Source organism: Rana temporaria, chromosome 1 (assembly GCF_905171775.1).
Source record: "Rana temporaria chromosome 1, aRanTem1.1, whole genome shotgun sequence".
Classification (NCBI taxonomy): Eukaryota; Metazoa; Chordata; class Amphibia; order Anura; family Ranidae; genus Rana; species Rana temporaria.
Genome location: NC_053489.1, coordinates 427107349 through 427126565, shown reverse-complemented (window position 1 = coordinate 427126565; position 19217 = coordinate 427107349). Strand labels below are relative to the sequence as shown.

The 19217-nt window shown below is 46.0% G+C and overlaps 1 protein-coding gene across 2 annotated transcripts in view; it reads left to right on the top strand.

Moving 5' to 3' along the window:
* The window catches only part of WRN (WRN RecQ like helicase), a 257949-nt gene that overhangs the window by 197566 nt on the left and 41166 nt on the right, over positions 1-19217 (top strand). The window lies entirely within an intron of this gene.

Sequence of the window (19217 nt, the reverse complement as noted above, 5' to 3'; positions counted from 1 at the left end):
GAAGGTTTGACAGAGCTTTCTGGCACAGTGACACCCGGTGGCAGTTGTGGGAAGTACACCTTACTAAGGAGCCTCTGGCTTAAAAGTTTGCATTCAAGCCTGTGTACTAAGCAGCGCCTTTGAACACTTAGGGTGCTCACCTAGCCCAGCATTAGGGGGTCAATACCAGATAAAAAAAAAAAAGATTTTTTCTGGTTGAAGCCCTTGAGGCTCAGTATTGATTTTCCCTTTTTATAGGTTATGGGAGGTTTGGAGTCCCTCTAACATTACCCTATCCTATTGTTTCACATTTATTTGATTATATGTGTATTTTCTCCAGCTATTACAGTCAGTTGTATACTAGCGGAGTGCCTCAGAATTTGTATATTATGGCTCCTAAGGGTGCAGGTAGCGCTAAGAACGCTAAAACGGTTAAAAAACCAAAAGGTTCTCCATCGGGCTCTGAGGATATCCAAAATCTAGTGGCCCCTACTACTCCGGAATGCCCGGAAGTTGTTGTCCTAGGTGAGCCATCAGGGTTGCTAGGTGCTATGGCTGGCCCTACTCAACCAGCTCCTTCCTATGTAACGGAAGAGATGTTAGCCTCCACCTTGGGTGGATTGGAAAGGAGGATGGCCGCTCTAATTACGGCATCTTTGGCAGGGAAGAAGCGGGTTAGATCCCCGTCTCCCAGGTCTGAGTCTCTGGAGGAGGATATCCTCTCCGACTGACGAATTGGAGGATCAAGGAGACCAGACAGAGGGAGGTCAGGATCACCTTGACCATTTAGGTTCTGAGGATTCTACAATAGAGGAACCTTTTTCAGCTTCTCACGCAGAAAGACTGTGGGTTCAGTCCCTAACGGATATGGTGCGGTTGGCTTTTAAGATACCTGTGCCTCAGCCTCTGGCCTCCGCGGTATCCTCATTGGGCTCCCTGAAAGCGCCCCAAGCCAATTTGGTATTCCCGGTACATCCTTTGTTAAAGGACCTGATTTTTCAGGACTGGGCTAAGCCAGACAGGTAACCCTTAGAGGAAGAGTTTTCAAAGAGATGGGCTGTCCCTACTGTGGACGCAGCCATCTCATGTGTGAACAGATCTTTAGCTTGTCCTGTAGAAAACTTGCAGGTGTTTAAGGATCCGGTTGATAAACGCTTGGAAACATTACTTAGGGCCTCCTTTACTTCAGCAGGGGCGATAGTTCAGCCCGCTGTGGCTGCTATTGGAGTGGCCCAAGCATTATCAGATAAGACTAAGCAAATGCTTAAACTTATCCCTGCCCAGCAGGCAGAGGAATTTTGGATATACCCAGGGCTATACGCTTTACGGTGGATGCTATCAAGGACTCCATCCAGCAGGCGTCACGTTTATCCTTATTTCTAATCCATATGAGAAGGCTCTTATGGTTGAAGAATTGGGAGGCTGAGCCCCCGTGCAAAAAACTCCTGGTAGGGTTCCCTTCCATGGAGGACGTCTCTTCAGAGAAGACTTGGATAGATATATTCAGACTATATCAAGCGGCAAAAGCACTCTCTTGCCAGTCAAGAAGAAGGCCTGAGGGCCCGCATTTAGGCGCCAGCCCTCCCCGGGGCAGGGGCCCTCTAATACCAAACAGTATCGACGGCCTCCTGCAAGATCAGGCATTAACAATAAGCCGCAGGGCCAAGCCACTGGGGGCAAGAAGCAGTGGTACCACAAGCCTGCGAAGCCAGCCCCCAAGTCGGCCCTATGAAGGGGCGCCACCACCCACGATGGTGGGGGGAAGGCTGCGTCTCTTTGCAGAGGTTTGGGAGGCCACCATTCCCGACTGCTGGGTACGGTCTTCCGTGACCACGGGCTACAAGCTAGAATTTCTAAAATTCCCTCCTCCTCATTACCAGGAGTCAAGAGTACCAGGCGACCCTGTGAAAGGAGCCGCATTGATGGCGGCATTGAATCATCTGCTATGCCAGAAAGTGATAGTAGAAGTAACAGTCTGGGAACAGGGATTGGGGTTCTACTCCAACCTGTTTATCATCCCAAAGCCCAACGGCGATGTCAGGCCAATTTTGGACTTAAAGGGAGTAAATGCGTATCTAAAGGTCCGCTCATTCCGGATGGAAACTATTCGGTCAGCTGTCGCCGTGCTCCAGAAGGACGACTTCATGGCGTCCATAGACATAAAGGATGCTTACCTTCATGTGCCAATTTTTCAGCCACATCAAGTATTTCTATGCTTCTTGGTGGCTCAGCGTCATTTCCAATTTGTGGCGCTCCCCTTCGGGTTGGCTACGCCCCCCCGGGTATTCACGAAGGTCCTAGCCCCAATCCTAGCCAATCTAAGGATCCAGGGGGTCACGGTCCTGGCTTACCTGGATGACCTCTTGGTCGTAGACCATTCGTCTCCTGGCCTGGAAAGAGCAGTGGCCCTCACGGTTCAGTACCTCGAGAGGTTCGGCTGGGTCCTAAATCGAGACAAGTCAGCATTCCTGCCCACAAGGCAGCTGGATTATCTCGGCATGAGATTGGATACAGAACAACAGAGGGTGTTTCTACCCCTATTAAAGGCCATCAAAGAGCTAATACAAATGGTTCTAAGCAAGAGAAGGCCAACCGTTCGCCTATGTATGCGGCTACTAGGCAAGATGGTGGCCACATTCGAGGCGGTTCCGTACGCTCAGAGCCACACTCGCATCCTGCAGGCAGCCATCCTGTCAGCCTGGAGCAAGAGGCCTCAGGCCTTAGAAATTCCTTGGCCACTCTCACCAAGAGTGCGGCAAAGTCTAAAGCGGTGGTTAAACCCTCAGAATCTCCTGAAGGGAAAGACTTTCAGTCCTGTGACCTGGAAGATAGTAACCACAGACGCCAGCCTGATGGGCTGGGGAGCAATTTTGGATGGTTGCACTCGCCAGGGCTCTTGGGCAGCGGCAGAGAAGCAGTTGCCCATCAATATCTTGGAGCTCAGAGCTGCTCGACTAGCCCTCAGGGCTTGGACGTCCAAACTACAAGGGTTCCCGGTGAAAATACAATCGGACAATGCCACGGCGGTGGCATATATATAAATCACCAAGAGGGAACCAAGAGTCAAGCCGCTCAGAAAGAAGTGAGCTTGATTTTCTTGTGGGCAGAAGCCCATGTGCCCTGCATATCGGCTATATTCATTCCTGGAGTCGACAACCTACAGGCGGACTTCTTAAGTCGCCAGACTCTGTTGCCGGGGGAGTGGTCTCTGCATCCACAGGTCTTTCAGACACTCTGCCAGAAATGGGGAGTGCCGGACGTGGATATCATGGCATCAAGACTGAACAAGAAGCTAGACAGGTTCATGTCCCGCACAAGGGATCCCAGGGCCTGCGGAACCGATGCGTTAGTTTGCCCTTGGCATCAGTTCAAACTTCTTTATGCATTTTCCCCGCTCCAGTTACTACCCCGCCTGCTGCGCAGGATCAGGGTGGAGCACATACCAGTCTTCCTGGTAGCTCCAGCATGGCCCAGAAGGGCATGATATTCACTAATCCTAAGGATGGTAGTGGGAGACCCTTGGACTCTTCCTCTACGGCCAGTACTGCTATCGCAAGGTCCGATCCTCCACCCTGCCTTACGGCATCTAAATTTGACGGCCTGGAAGCTGAATCCCTGATTCTCAGGGGTAGAGGTCTGTCTCAGAAAGTAATCTCTACCCTAATCAGAGCCAGGAAACCGGTCTCTAGGGTGATTTATTACAGGGTCTGGAAGGCCTATGTAGGCCGGTGTGAGTCCAAGTTATGGCTTTCTCGTAAGTTTACCATCGATAGAGTATTAAGTTTTCTCCAGCTAGGAGTGGGTAGAGGACTGGCATTAAGCACAATCAAAGGACAGATTTCAGCTTTGTCAGTATGGTTTCAGCGGCCGCTGGCCACCCACTCGCTGGTTAAGACCTTCATTCAAGGGGTCTTGCGTATTAATCCTCCAGTTAAATCCCCGCTTTGTCCGTGGGATTTAAATCTTGTTCTGTCAAGTTTACAGAAACAACCTTTTGAGCCGTTGGCTGAAATTCCTTTGGTTTTACTGACAAGGAAGTTAGTATTTTTGGTCGCCATAGTTTCCGCCAGAAGAGTATCGGAACTGGCAGCCTTATCCTGTAAGGAACCATATCTTATTTTACATAAGGACAAGGTCGTTCTCCGCCCTCATCCTTCCTTCCTACCAAAGGTTATATCCAGTTTTCATCTAAACCAGGATTTGGTATTACCATCCTTCTTTCCTAAACCTACTTCCAGAAAGGAAGGGTTGCTGCATACCTTGGATATTGTCAGGGCCATGAAGGCCTATCTTAAAGCTACAGAGAAGATCCGGAAAACAGATGTGTTGTTCATTTTACCGGATGGGCCCAAGAAGGGGCAGGCAACTGCAAAATCCACCATCTCGAGGTGGATTAAACAGTTAATCACTCAGGCCTACGGCTTGAAGGGGTTGCCTCCTCCGTTATCATTAAAGGCTCATTCTACTAAGGCCATGGGCGCCTCCTGGGCAGCACACCACCAGATCTCTATGGCTCAAGTTTGCAAGGCGGCAACCTGGTCTTCTGTCCACACGTTTACAAGGTTCTACCAGTTGGACGTAAGAAGGAATACTGATGCAGCCTTTGGGCAGGCAGTGCTGCGGGCTGCAGTTTGAGACCCTCGGATTCCGGGGGCTCCCTTTTGAGTAAAATTTAAAATTTAAATTTATTTTTCTCAACTAAGTTGGATTTATTATGATTTGAGTATATCTCTAAATTAAATCCTTTTGTCTTGGGAAGATGTCTCCCTCCCCTCATTGTAAGCATTGCTTTGGGACATCCCACTAGTAATGAATATGCCGCTCTGTGTCCCGTGATGTACGAGAAAGAAAAAGGGATTTTTAATACAGCTTACCTGTAAAATCCTTTTCTTGGAGTACATCACGGGACACAGAGCTCCCACCCCTCTTATGGGGACCTTTTTGGGAGGCATACTGCTTGCTACAAAACTGAGGTACTCCTCCTATGGGAGGGGGTTATATAGGGAGGGGCACTTCCTGTTTGAGATTGCCAGTGTCCATCACCTGAAGGTACTCCATATAACCCACTAGTAATGAATATGCCGCTCTGTGTCCCGTGATGTACTCCAAGAAAAGGATTTTACAGGTAAGCTGTATTAAAAATCCCTTTTTTATTCGTTCTGCCGGATAGTCCCAGAAACGGACAGGCAGCGTCTAAGTCCACTATTTCTAAATGGATTCGACAGGTCATTACTCAAGCCTATGGCTTGAAAGGAAAGATTCCTCCGCTTAAGGTTAAAGCGCACTCCACTAGAGCGGTTGGCACTTTCTGGGCAGTGCATCATCATGCCTCCATGGCTCAGGTCTGTAAGGCCGCGACCTGGTGGTCAGTCCATACTTTCACAAAATTTTACCAATTGGATATACGAAAGAGTGAGGAAGGCGCCTTTGGGCGCAGTGTGCTGCAGGCTGCAGTTTGATTCCTCACATCTGATGGTGCCCGGCGAGCTTTGGTGTCTCCCTCCCCTCATTTGGCATTGCTTTGGGATGTCACACTTAGTAATTACTATGCTTCTCTGTGTCCCGTGATGTACGATAAAGAAAATCGGATTTTTATAACAGCTTACCTGTAAAATCCTTTTCTTGGAGTACATCACGGGACACAGAGCTCCCGCCCCTCTTGATGGGGATATTGGGACACTTATTGCTTTGCTACAAAACTGAGGCACTCCCGGTATGGGAGGGGTTATATAGGGGTTCCTGCCTTAAGAGCATGCCAGTGTCCATCACCTGAAGGTAGACTCTATAACCCACATAGTAATTACTATGCTTCTCTGTGTCCCGTGATGTACTCCAAGAAAAGGATTTTACAGGTAAGCTGTTATAAAAATCCTATTTTTATTTTCTAGGGTGTATTTTAGAAAATGTATAGTTTTGAAGGTTTATGCAATTTTTTAAAAAAAATTAAAAAGGGGATGCTACACAGTGCTAAACATGGCCATGTCCCAACTTTTTGAGACATGTTGCTGCCATTCATTTCAAAATCATCTTATTTTTTTAAATGGTAAATTTTTTTCAGTTTAAACCTTTGATATATTTTCTCTTATTCATTAACTGTTATCGGTAGGAGAAGATTTACATCCAGCACCACATTCCATATTTTTGTTTTTGAAACTCGCTACTCTACAAAGAAAGGGACTTTAACCACTTCAGCTTCAGACAGTTTACCCCCCCTTCATAACCAGGCCAGTTTTTGGGATACTGCACTGCGTTACTTTAACTGATAATTGCACAGCCGTGCAACGCTGTACCCAAATAAAATCGATGTCCTTTTTTTCCCCACAAATAGAGCTTTCTTTTGGAGGTATTTGATCACCTCTGCGTTTTTTATTTTTTACACTATAAACCAAAAAAATACTGACAATTTAGAAAAAAAATATATAAGTTTTACTTTCTGCTATAAAACGCATCCAATAAAAAATGTAAAAAAATTGAATTTCTTCAATTTAGGCCAATATGTATTTCTCTTTCGTTCATGGACGGACACAGCCATAATCTTGACAACGTGGGAAATAGCCTTCCTTTAGGAGTGACTAGGCAGAAAGTGTTAAAAAATTCAAAGCTGAACAGCCCCGCCCAGGGTGCGGTCCTACTGACTATATCCCCTCAGCCAGCACCAAGCAGTTCAGTTTTTATCTGCCTAGTTGAGGAGAAGACATGGCTCCCTTCGGGCCCATAGGCCTGAAGGCTTTATTTCAAATCTACTTTGGATTTTGGTTTTATTTTTTAATATATTTTTTCCTGTGATCTTCGATCAACTGCCGACTGGGTGACAGGCTGGATCCCAGATCCTTGTAGTCCCCCCCCCCCCCCCCCCCCCCCCCCGGTTTCGGCCATCGAGCGTGTGCCGACCATAGCTACGCACTGGGTCGTCCACGACATGCCTGTCGCTCTATGGGTGGCCGGTGAGCTAGACACTCCAGGGCACGCATATGACCGGTCTATAGGGCCGAGACGCAGCTGGGCCGACAGTCACCTCCGTTACCTTGCGGGAGATGGTCTGTCTAGGATGCTTCCAGCACAACCCTCAGGAAGGGTAAGTAGTAATCCCCTGCTTCAGCAGGAAGACTGAGCTGTGCATCCCTGGATGGGTGAGTAAAGGGCCTTATCCCCCTTCTCTCCTCCCTCCCTTCCCTCCTCAGACTCTCTGAGCTAGCTGCTGGGCAGGGGTTCTTCTGGGGAGCTTCACTTTGGGAACCATAAGTCACTAAATCAGTGTTTAAAGCTGCATAAGAGATTCTGCTTACCTGCTCTCCATGCTGTCGGCGGCCATGTTTGGTGTGTCCATGCTGTATTTCTTTACTTGCACAATGTATAAAGCTGCATAAGAGATTCTGCTTATCTGTGTGCCCTGCTCCATGCTGTCGGTGGCCATGTTTGGTGTGTCCATGCTGTGTTTCTTTACTTGCACTGGCGGCCATATTCTTGTAGCCGCATCTGTATTGGCCTCTAGCGATGCTCCGCGGCCATTTTCCTGGTGATTTCTGCGGATGTGTACTGACTGCTGCACTGTGGTTTTCTGCCCTGTTGGCCTCTAGTGTCAGATCGGCTGGCATTGTAACATGAATCAGACCATTTAAAGACAGCAGATGAACAGATACACGCTGCTGACTGAGCAGTCTGAAAGATTGACAAAAATAGCAGCCCCACAAACAGCCTTCGATCCCTGGGTGGTGAGTCCTCTGGGGGGGGGCGAACCCCTCGTCTCTGCTGCAGCCAGGAGTGGTGGGTTACTTGTTTGTGAGTCCCCGTGTCAGGTGTATGGACAGCATGGCGCCCCCCGAGACACCTGAGCTGGCAATTGATGCCCCTGCACCCGATGTATCGGTGTGGACGCTATGTCGGCAATCCTAGATGCCTCCGTGGCCAAGGTGGAAGCAGCGCGTGGGAGAACGGGGGGCTAGAAAGCGCACCCCTCCCCCGCCATCTTCTGGGGACAACTCGGATGCAGAGCCGGGTCCAGCTAGCGCTCATGACCCTGGCTCTGAGGTATCTGAGGATGCGGACCAAGATCGCCCAGACAGTGAGGACGACCTCGGACCCAGGTCAGCACGCGATAGGGCTCTAGTAAGTGACCTTATCACCGCAGTGCGAGATACTAAAAAAATATAACCAGAGCCGTGCAGCACAGGCTACCCCCCCCGGGACACATGATATCTATTCTTTATTAAGACTTCCAACCTTCTGGCTTGTCCTGTATTGGACATTGCAGTGCGGCTGCCCGTTTTTTGGACTTAGTTTCCATCCTGGCTTTGTCCCCTGCTGTGCTGGTCCCGGTTTGTTACTTTGGCTCTGGTTATATTTCAGATTCTATCTATATTTATTTGATACATATGGGTCTGTCACCAACTATAGGAAGCCTCTTTTTATCTAGCTGCATTAAGCTTTTTCCATAAGCTATATACCACTCGTACATCTGTGACTCTATTTGTCTTCGGTGCATTCGGATGGCTAGCGATTTAACTGATTTATGAAATTAGCAATACTTTATTGTCAAACTGTCTCAAACTCGTCCTGAAGAAGCCGCTAGGCGAAACGCGTAGGCGAGATGAAAGGAAATATTGCTTGTGAATGTATATTTTGTACTTTTTCTATGTATTTTACTGTATGTATTTTTTGTAATTAAAATGTATATTTTTCTAATTCCAATGTCCCTGTGTTGCATTTAAAAAGTCCGCCTTGTCACTACCCCGAGTAGTAAATTTTTTCTTGATTCAATATTTCGGATGTTGGCAAATGTGAGTGCCTTTTTTGTTTCCCTTCCCTATCTTTTTGGGATAAACCACAGAAGGTTTTTTCAGTCCCTAAAAATCTAGCGGTGCATTACCCTCTTGAAGAGTTTGTGGAGGGGGCTCCCGCCTTCAAAGATCATGCGGACAAGAAGGCTAAGGTGATCACCCGCAACCTGTGCACAGTAGTGGGTTCGGCGGTACGCCCAACCATAGTTGGGGCCCTGGTGTCTGACACTCACTGAATGGGCAAAGATGCTGCTCAATGGGTTACAAGCATGTCAGGCTTCCTCGAACGAGGTAGCCCTAGCTGACCAACTAGTTCAAGGCCTAAAATTCATTTCTGAATCAGCCTTGGACACTATTCCTCTGCTGGCCAGAGCTTCAGGTTAGGCAGTGGCGTTACGCCATCTACTTTGGTTAAAGATTTGGTCCACCGACCAATCTTCCAGGAAGCTCTGATGAACTTGCCCTTAAAGGGCGACAGACTTTTTGGACAACCAACTCGTCGTGAAGCCCTATTTGGGGCAGTTCAAGACCTGCTGAAACGCAGGGTGGTTATTCCTGTCCCAGTACAGGATCGGTTTCAGGAGTTTTACTTCAATGTGTTCATAGTACCAAAAAAGAAGGACGTTCTCCCAATTCTGGACCTCAGGGCCCTCAATTGCTTTGTGAAGGTACAAAGATTCCGGATGGAATCGGTTACTCTGTCGTCACTGCCCTCCAACCGGGGGACTTTCTGGCATCCTTGGACATCAGGGATGCCTTTTTACATGTCCCCATATGCACAAAGTATCAGAGACTAATGCGCTTTGCGGTCGGGGAAGACCACTATCAATTTGTGGCTCTCCCCTTTGGCCTGGCATCGGCACCAAGGGTGTTCACCAAGGTGCTTGCCCCAATTCTCGCCCTACTAAGACAACGTGGCATCGCTATCGTGGGCTACTTGGACGACCTGCTTCTGAGGGCCGCTTCAGCCTCAGAATTAGAGGTGAGCGTGTCTATAACCTGTCAAACCCTCCGACACTTTGGGTACTGAACATTCAGAAGTCAGTAATGGTACAGACTTAACGCCTAGTATATCTGGGGTTGATTCTGGACTCCTCAGAGGCAAAGGCTTGTTTCCCTGTGAAAAAGTTGCAGACCCTTCAGGCTGCGTTGCGGCAGTTGACATCCCAGAAATGGTCGTCACTCCGCTTTTGCATGCGAGTCCTGGGCCTCATGGTGGCCTCCTTTGAGGCGGTACCATATGCTCAATCTCACACGCGAGTGCTACAGATGAAAATTCTGTCCAGATGGGACAAGCGCCCATCATCCCTGCATTATCAAATCCGGGTGAGCCACCTGGTCAGGACCTCTCGTTTGGTGGCTGACCTCACCGGCACTTCTGTCCGGAAAGTCGTTCCTTACCTTTCACTGGATAGTCATCACGACGGACGCCAGCCTTACCGGTTCGGTGGAGTCTGGAGGGTTCAGTCGACCCAGGGTCGCTGGTCCCCGGAGGATCCCCACTTGCCGATCAATGTCCTGGAACTTTGGGCGATCAGGCTGCGCCTCTCCACATGGTCTCAGAGGCTACAGGGGCGTCCAGTCAGGATCCAGTCGGACAGCGCCACTGCTGTGGCATATGTCAACCATCAAGGAGGAACAAGAAGCTCGGCTGCAGCGTCAGAGGTAGCTCACACCCTAAGGTGGGCAGAAAGGAGCGTACTGGCCCTGTCGGCCGTATACATTCCGGGCGTGGAATTTGCTTTAAGTACAATTAGGGGGCAGATATCTGCCCTGGCTGTCTTTTTTTCAACGACCCCTGGCGGCTCACTCTCTAGTGAGAACGTTTGTACAGGGGGTTCGGCATGTGGCCCCTCCACTACCTCCAAGGGGATTTGTGTAGCAGACGTCCCTTGGCGTCTACCGCTATGAGAGGACCTGCTGTCGCAAGGTCACATAAGTCATCCTGCTTTACAGTCAATGGCCCTAATGGCATGACCTCTAGGTGCCTCAGAAACCACCGTTTGAGAACATTAGGGAAGTTCCCTTGTTGACACTTTCCCAGAAAGTTGTCCTTTTGGTGACTGTTATGTCAGTTAAGACGGGGCTGGCAGCCTTGTCATGAAAGGCTCCCTATCTGATCTTCCACAAGGATAAGGTGGTGCTGCGTCCGCGGCCTTCTTTTCTTCCTAAGGTCATTTGGACCTTCCATCTCAAGGAAGACATTGTACTGCCATCCTTGTGTTTTCATCGTCGAATCCTAAGGAGATGACGTGGCATTCCTTGGACCTTGTCCAAGCTCCGAGAATATACTTGACTGTTACTGCTCCGTTCCGGAGTTCAGACTCACTGTTTGTTTTGGTGGCTTGTCCCAAAAAGGGTCCAGCAATCTCATCGGCCGCCATTTCGAGGTGGATCCGACAGATCCTGATCAGGCTTACGCCATAAAGGGTCGGGCGCCTCCCTGTCACGATGCATTCGACCAGGGCAATGGTGCCTCTTGGGCTTTCTGACATCAAGCGTCTGTTTCCCAGGTGTGTAAGGTGGCGACCTGGTCGCCCGCTCACACTTTCACTAAACTTTACAAGTTGATGTGAGTGCATCTTCAGATGCTTCTTCGGCCGCAAAGTTTTGCAGGCGGCTGTTTAGAGTTACAACTCCTCAGTTGAGGAGCTCTGTTTTGCTTTGGGGTGAAGTTTAATTTTATGCTGTTCCCACCCCTCATTTTGACACTGCTTTGGGACGTCCCACGTTGTCAAGATTAAGGCTGTGTCTGTCCATGAACGAAAGAGAAAATAGGATTTTATACTCGCCGTAAAATCCTTTTCTCTGAGTTTATGGATGGACACAGCACCCACCCCTCTTTTTTTAGGTTTGTACTGCTTGCTACGAACTGTACTGCTTGGTGCAGGTTGAGGGGATATAGTCAGTAGGACCGCACCCTGGGCGGGGCTGTTCAGCTTTGAAGTTTTTAGCCTTCCATTAGGAGTGACTAGGCAGAAAGTGTTATTTCCCACGTTGTCAAGATTAAGGCTGTGTCCGTCCATGAACTCAGAGAAAAGGATTTTACGGTGAGTATAAAATCCTATTTCTTCTACATGTTTTTGGTTAAAAAAAAATCCAATTTTGATTGGAATTTTGTACATGATCAGTTTGCACAAAAGTTGTAGCATCTACAAACTGTGGGATATTTTTATGGAATTTTTTATTTATTTATGTATTACAAGTAATGGCAGCCATCAGCGACTTCTAACAGGATTGCGGCGAACAAATCGGACAGTTTTGGGGACCAGTGACACCCAATACAGTGATCAGTGCTAAAAAATATGCACGGCCACTGTACTAATGACACTGGCAGGAAAGGGGTCAACCTTGGTACGATCAAAGGGTTAAATGAGTACTAGCTAACTGGGGGGATGTGCTTTAACCACTTCAGCCCCGGAGGATTTGGCTGCCCAATGACCGGGCCATTTTTTGCGATTCGGCCCTGTGCCGCTTTAACTGATAATTGCGCGGTCGTGCGACGGCGCTCCCAAACAAAATTGATGTCCTTTTTTCCCCGCAAATAGTTTTCTTTTGGTGGTATTTGATCACCTCTGCGGTTTTTATTTTTTGCACTATAAACAAGAAAAGAGCGTCAATTTTGAAAAAAAAATATGTATTTTTTTACTTTTTGCTATAATAACTATTCCCCAAAATATATAAGAAAAACTATATTTTTTTTTAGTTTAAGCCGATGTGATATTTTTACCCAAAATAAGTAGAAAAATACATAATAAGCGTATATTGATTGGTTTGCCCAAAGGTTATAGCATCTACAAAATAGGGGATAGTTTCCTGGCATTTTTATTAATATTATTTTTATTTTTTTTTACTACTTATGGCGGCAATCATCGATTTTTATCGTGACTGTGACATTATGTCGGACACTTTTGACCCTATTTTGAGACCATTGTCATTTATACAGCGATCAGTGCTATAAAAATGCACTGGTTACTGTGCAAATGACACAGGCAGGAAAGGGGTCAACCACTAGGGGGTAAGGAAGGGGATAAGTTTGTCCTAGGGAGTGATTCTAACAGTGTGGGGGCTGGGCTCCCTGTGACACAACACTAATCACTGCTCCTGATTACAGGAAGCAGACGATCAGTATCCTGTCACTAGGTAGAACAGGGGGATGCCTTGTTTACAACAGCATCCCCCTGTTCTGCCGCTCCATGACATTATAGTGGTATACGTTGCTTTTTGCACACCAGCCATTCTGCCGACGTATATCTACTGGCGGCGGTCGGCAAGTGGTTAACTGTGGGCAGACAGAGAGTCTCGTTCCTCTTTAGCAGAAACACAGGATCTCTGTCTTCCCTACTAACAGAATGGCGATCTGCCTTGTTTACATAGGCAGACTGTCGTTCTGCCTCTGTTGGGAATGATCGGCGGGTCCCTGCGGACATTGGGTCCGCCAGTCCTGCTGATTGGCTCCTGCTGTGTTCAATCACATCTGGAGCGGGTCGTCGGCCGAATGCTCGTAGACCCAGAAGTGTAGAATCGCGTACCTGTACGTGATTCTGCGCAGAGGAGCCACCGCCCCACCGTAAATGTACATGGGGCGGTCGGCAACAGGTCGAATGCTAATTACTACACAATAGCTTTAAAACTAATTTTAACACTTCATTTTATTAATTCATTAAATTCAAAAGCCATATTCAGGTTTCATTCCACAATAACAGACTGATTATTACATATTCCATATTACAGCAGATGCAATAATCTTGACGTGTTTCGCCTATTACGGCTTCAGGAGTTTATGTAGCAAGCTGGACTGCATAGTGAACCACTTTAGTAAAATAAGATGAAAATTGTCTGTATATGTATCAAAACATTGGAACCAGCAGTTTGATGACCACCATGCAGCCAATGGGAGAGACAACGTGTCAGAGAATGGAGACCATAACTATGTTAAACCACTGGGGAGGCATCCACAGACCCTGTCTCTGCTGATGGAATTTTTAAAAACTAACATAACATGAGATCGTATGTCTGTGGATTGGTATTCCTCGTGGCTCTTTTTTTTAAGGACATTTTGTGGTAATTGGCACCTAAATTTTTTATTGTGGCTAAAACATGGGGTTATGAGATTTGCAAATCATTGCGTTCTATGTAGATTTTACACACACACACACAAATATTATTTATTTAAATATTATTTATTTATATATATATATAATATATATATATATATATATATATATATATATATATACATTGTGCAAAAACTTTAGGCTGGTGTGAAAAATTGCTGTGAATGTAAGAATGATTTTAGAAATAGAAGAGTTATCGCTTAACAAAATCGAAAGTAAATGAACAAAAGAATTCCAAATCAACATTTGCAAGTTATTTTGGACAAAATAATTATCTTTATCGTACAGTACAGGACACACAGGTTATCGGCTCGTACACACCCTCTGGACGCCTCCCCTGTAACCCCATAACACTCAATGAGTTTTTAGTATTTTACTAGTGTCTTAAGGTGATAGACCTTCTCTCCCTTATAAAGAAGTCGCTCTTGGCTTAACTAGTTTATTAATATTGTTGGATTTTTCAACCAACTCTTAATAACTACTCTGTACCAGCTGTACCTGGACCCCACGCTATTGGGGACAGCCTGCGCAATGCACGTAGTCAGCCGCTGGGTGGTATACAAGTCCAGGACTGTGGTCTGTCCCTATGCAGCGTAGACCCCAAGGACCCTTTGGGGCTATGCCCACCGGGATGGGTTAGACCTGGATACTATATAGGGTCCAGTGTTGTGGACAGGTAAGACAAGGTTAACCTACATCTCTGACGGTTACTGCTAGAACCGAGGCATGTTTGTAATTTATTCACTTTACAGTGTACATTATGCTAACTTTGTGGTAAAGATGGCCATAGATGTGTATTTTTTTTTCTTCAGCCAGTGGGCTGGACAGGCAGGACATAGGCTGCTTTAAATCTTGCCCATGAGTTTTTTGCTGGCAAAGTTGTTAGGACAGCCCATATAACCCCCCATACCTCCGCCCCCAGCGATCCCATTTTTTTTTTTGCTAGTGTCCTTAGGTGATGGATAGCCATTCTCTACTGAGAGCAGGTTTCTGGCTTATGATTCTGTTGGAATATTGAAGACTTCATTTGATTCTTCACATGGAGAAATTCATTCTTCCCCTGGTTGCATCAACACAAAAAAAGCCCTCTAAAAGGGATATGCTATTATTTATAAGAAAACTGCAAAAACCTTTGAATCCCGTTGTGTAATCATGAAGAGACAGATATGGCAATGGAATCCCATAAAATAAAAATTGAAGAAAATGAGTTGGCTCTACAGCTGTTCGCTGACAATTCTTCAAGACTTTGGAACTAAACTGTGTAAGGATAAATTGCAGATCCTATTTAGGATGTCCATGGGTTAAAGCCCTGGTCCCGATGAGCTAACTAGACCATACTACAATGGATTTTCTCATATTTAGCCCACCATGTGTGCAGAAGAAGACAGCGATAAAATTCCTTCAGAGTCCTTGGAATAGATCCTGGTGATAGCCAAAACTAGAGAGAGACCTTGCCTTGTGTCATCACCTTAGACATCACACTTTTTTACAAACAGGCTGGTGCTCAATTTATCTAATGTAGATTACTCCAACAAAAAAAGTTTTATGACACAGTAATGAGCCAAAACCAACCCCTCAGAGGTGTGAATTTTTAAGTCTGCTAAGAAATTTAAACTGTTCTTTGGCTTTCCTTTTAGCACACGTGCATTAAATTGACACTAATTATAGTGAAAACAATGAAAGCAACCACTTGCGGAAAGACATCTTCAGCCAAAGAAAAAAAATCCTGCAGCAGCCAGAATCATTGATGATGAGATTTAGGGAGTCGATTTTTAATAGGTGGCTGTATTTGTTATGGAAGTATTCCAACCATGTACAGGAGCATGTGGACACACCCCTTTGCCCTCCTCCTCCACTCTCCCAAACACACAAGTACAGATCCCTGGCCTCTGGACACACCTCTCCGCCCTCCTCCTACACACTCTCAAGCATTGATCCTGAGCCTCTGGACAAACCTCACACCCTCCTCTGCACCCTGATTCATAGATTTCCAGCCTCTGGGAACACCTCTCCGCCCTTCTTCTCTGGCCACACAGAGCTCTAAGAAGAGAAAAAAAAACCTGTCTGAAGACTTCTGGGATTTCTGACGATGATATCCCAGGAGAGATTGGAAGCAAACACTGTCATTCGCCTAGGCAATCTGAACAGGAAGTACATTGGAAGAATAAAAAAAAAAAAAAAGTATGCAGAAAGCCAAAACTTTTTTTATTACTATCCAATAGTGTTCTAAGAGGGGGACACATTATTTCAATAACAGAAACTTTAAAAATTGGCTGAATATCCACTTTAACTTCAAATTCCCAATACAGCACTTGAAGTGAGACACCTCCTGTGACTTGCACAATTCAGCTATAGCCTTCACCATAAAGCAAAATAGTAACTTGCCACACATTGAGACCTTAACAGTTCTGCCAAGTTGGGAGTGGGACTTCACCTACATGCAGAAGTGACCACCAAGAGGAAAGGATGGCAACCACTAAACCTCAAATAGTTTGACTCCAGATGATTAGAGGTCAATTTTGCTTTTTTGGTATATAGCCAGTCAAGGATATAAGCAATTCAGAGAAAGGGGAAAACATTTATGAAATTCAATGGAACACATGGTACAAATGATTTATTAAATTTTTTTTTATTAAATGCTGGAAAAATAGCCACATAAAATGCTATCGTTTCCAGCAACGCTGATGACATTATGAAGTCCGTGGCTGAAGATCTGTCCCTTACGTGTTTGGTTTAAACAGATGTCCTCAGGTGCTGCAGTGGCACTGGCTTATATACAATTAGACTCTTTAGTAGTAAAGGCAGATCATGTATCTCACGTCTGGGAGTGGCCACTCAACACAAATAACTCCCCTAGGATCGTAAACCGTGCAGCAGATATATAATATGAGACACACAGGTAATTCACACCTTTATTGTTGTCAATGGAAATGGGAAATATTATACCTAAACCATGGAAGTAGCCACAAATCTATCCATAGTTACTCCATACAAGAAACAAAAATATTTTTATAAAAGCAGTAGACTGTGAGTATCTCTCTTCCACCGTTGCCCATAGCTACAACAAACCTAGTGCTTCACCAATGTAAACAACTAATTTTCCACAATACACAGTGTTTTTTTTTAAAAGAATGACTCAATTTTAAAACCTTATACCTGTGCAACCACACACAGCCAATTAATAAAACCAGTACTACAGGCGTGGCCTAGAATTTTAAATGATGGCTGCTAGATACCACTACTAGTGCCCAAATAGTGCCTAGCCTCAGTCATTAACAAGATGGTGTCTGTGCATTTAGCAAGAGTTTGTAATAATGGTACAGCATGTTTCACAGTGGATTTTAATAAACATTATTGCGCTATGGATCTACCATGTCATTTCATTTCTCTCATGAGCTCGATCCATTGAAGCAGTCTACATAACCTTGGGCATTGACACACCACCCAGAAGTCTGTTAGACCTGTCTATGTAAATGCCTAGGGGGTTCATACGTGCAAGTGATAGCGCACCCTGGTGGGGGCAGGCACAGGGGATCACAGTGAATACCTGCACATTTGTGGAGCTCCTGTGTATGGAATTTTCTGTTGAAGTATTTTGCATATCTTTCACTGGGAGCCTACTTGGATTCACACATTGGACTTTTTGATAATTTGTTAAATTCACAGTAGTTTATGCATAAGCGCTGTTACGGGAGTCACTGTGGGCGGTGGGCCCATGGAACCCAGTTACCCTGTGTCTGTTAGGGGCACAGGGTGACTGAGAAAATGATGGACACTGAGAATGCGGTTTGGATTACATAAAATGGAACGTTAATATTTATTAACAATATCCCTCAAGATATCTGATACATTAATTCCACTGTATCAGAATAAAGGAACATTTGTAAGAGTTTTATAGACTGTTGCCATGCCGCCTGCAATCCATGATTAATCAAAACAGTGCTTGGATGTGGATTCCATGGTCTGCAATGTAGGATACAGACAGTCTTCTAATTCTGAGAGCTCCTGCTATTGTGAGAAGGTGTCCTGTGTTTATATTTATGATGTGTGTTGTGTCTTCTGAGCTGAAAGACCGCAAGGCTGACCTGAAAGGTCATACCTCTGAGTCACATAGGCTGGGTAAACGATTAGTTAATTAGCTCCATGTTAATTTATGTTTCTGGTTACAGTGTATTGGTAGGGTAATATGATCAGGAGGGGGGAAACCTCCTTCTGAATTGTATATAAGACTGTATTCTTGTTCTAATAAACAGTTCCATGTTCTTACAAGCTAGAGTTGGCTAGTACTGTAAGTTTGGCTGTAATATCTGAAGGTCCAGACGGGAGGAAGCGGTGTACTGATGGAAGCACTCAAGCGGAGTGGGGGACGTTCCGTGACAAGCACCTTTCTCTTGTACTGCACTGCACTTTATGTACAGTGGGCCAATTTCAGATAGAGATACGACGGCGTATCTCCTGATACGCCGTCGTATCTCTGAGTTCCGACGGTCGGATCTATGCGGCTGATTAATAGAATCAGGTTCCGCATAGATCTCCCTAAGATCCGACAGGTGTAAGTGACTTAAACCGTCGGATCTTAGGCTGCAATCTCCCGCTGGCCGCTAGGTGGCGTTTCGTTTTTTACATGCGACGAACATGCAAATGAGGATTTCCGCCGTTTCAGAAACGAACGACCACCCGGCGCATTTTTTTTACGTCGCTTGCGTTCTGATTTTTCCGGCGTATAGTTACCCCTGCTATGTGAGGGGTATCCTATGTTAAGTATGGCCGTCGTTCCTGCGCCGAGTTTTGAATTTTTACGTCGTTTGCGCAAGTCGATTCAGAATACGGCCGAACGCAAGTTACGCTCACGCCGAAACCAATGACGTCCTAGCGACTTCATTTGGAGCAATGCATGCTGGGAAAAATCGCGGACGGCGCATGCGCTGTTGGATCGGCGCAGGGACGCACCTGATTTAAATTGTAGACGCCCCCTAGCCGCGGAATTTGAATTCCGCCGGGGGATTTGCGATACGCCGCCGCAAGTTTTGAGGTAAGTGCTTTCTGAATTAAGCACTTGCCTCAAAAACTTGTGCCGGTGGATCGTAAATCAGATAGGTTACACGGATCTAAAGATCCGCTAACCTATCTGAATCTGGCCCAGTATGTTTGCAGCATTTGTTTAGATTTGCATTTCATGCATTGCCCAAAATAGAGCAAATAAAAGTTTGTTGTGGGGGTTTACAAATGCTTTAAGGCAGTGGTTCTCTACTACAGTCCTCAGGACCCACCAACAGGCCAGGTTTGCAAGATAACTGAAATACATCACAGGCGATATAATTTGCTGCTCAGTAATTGCAGTATT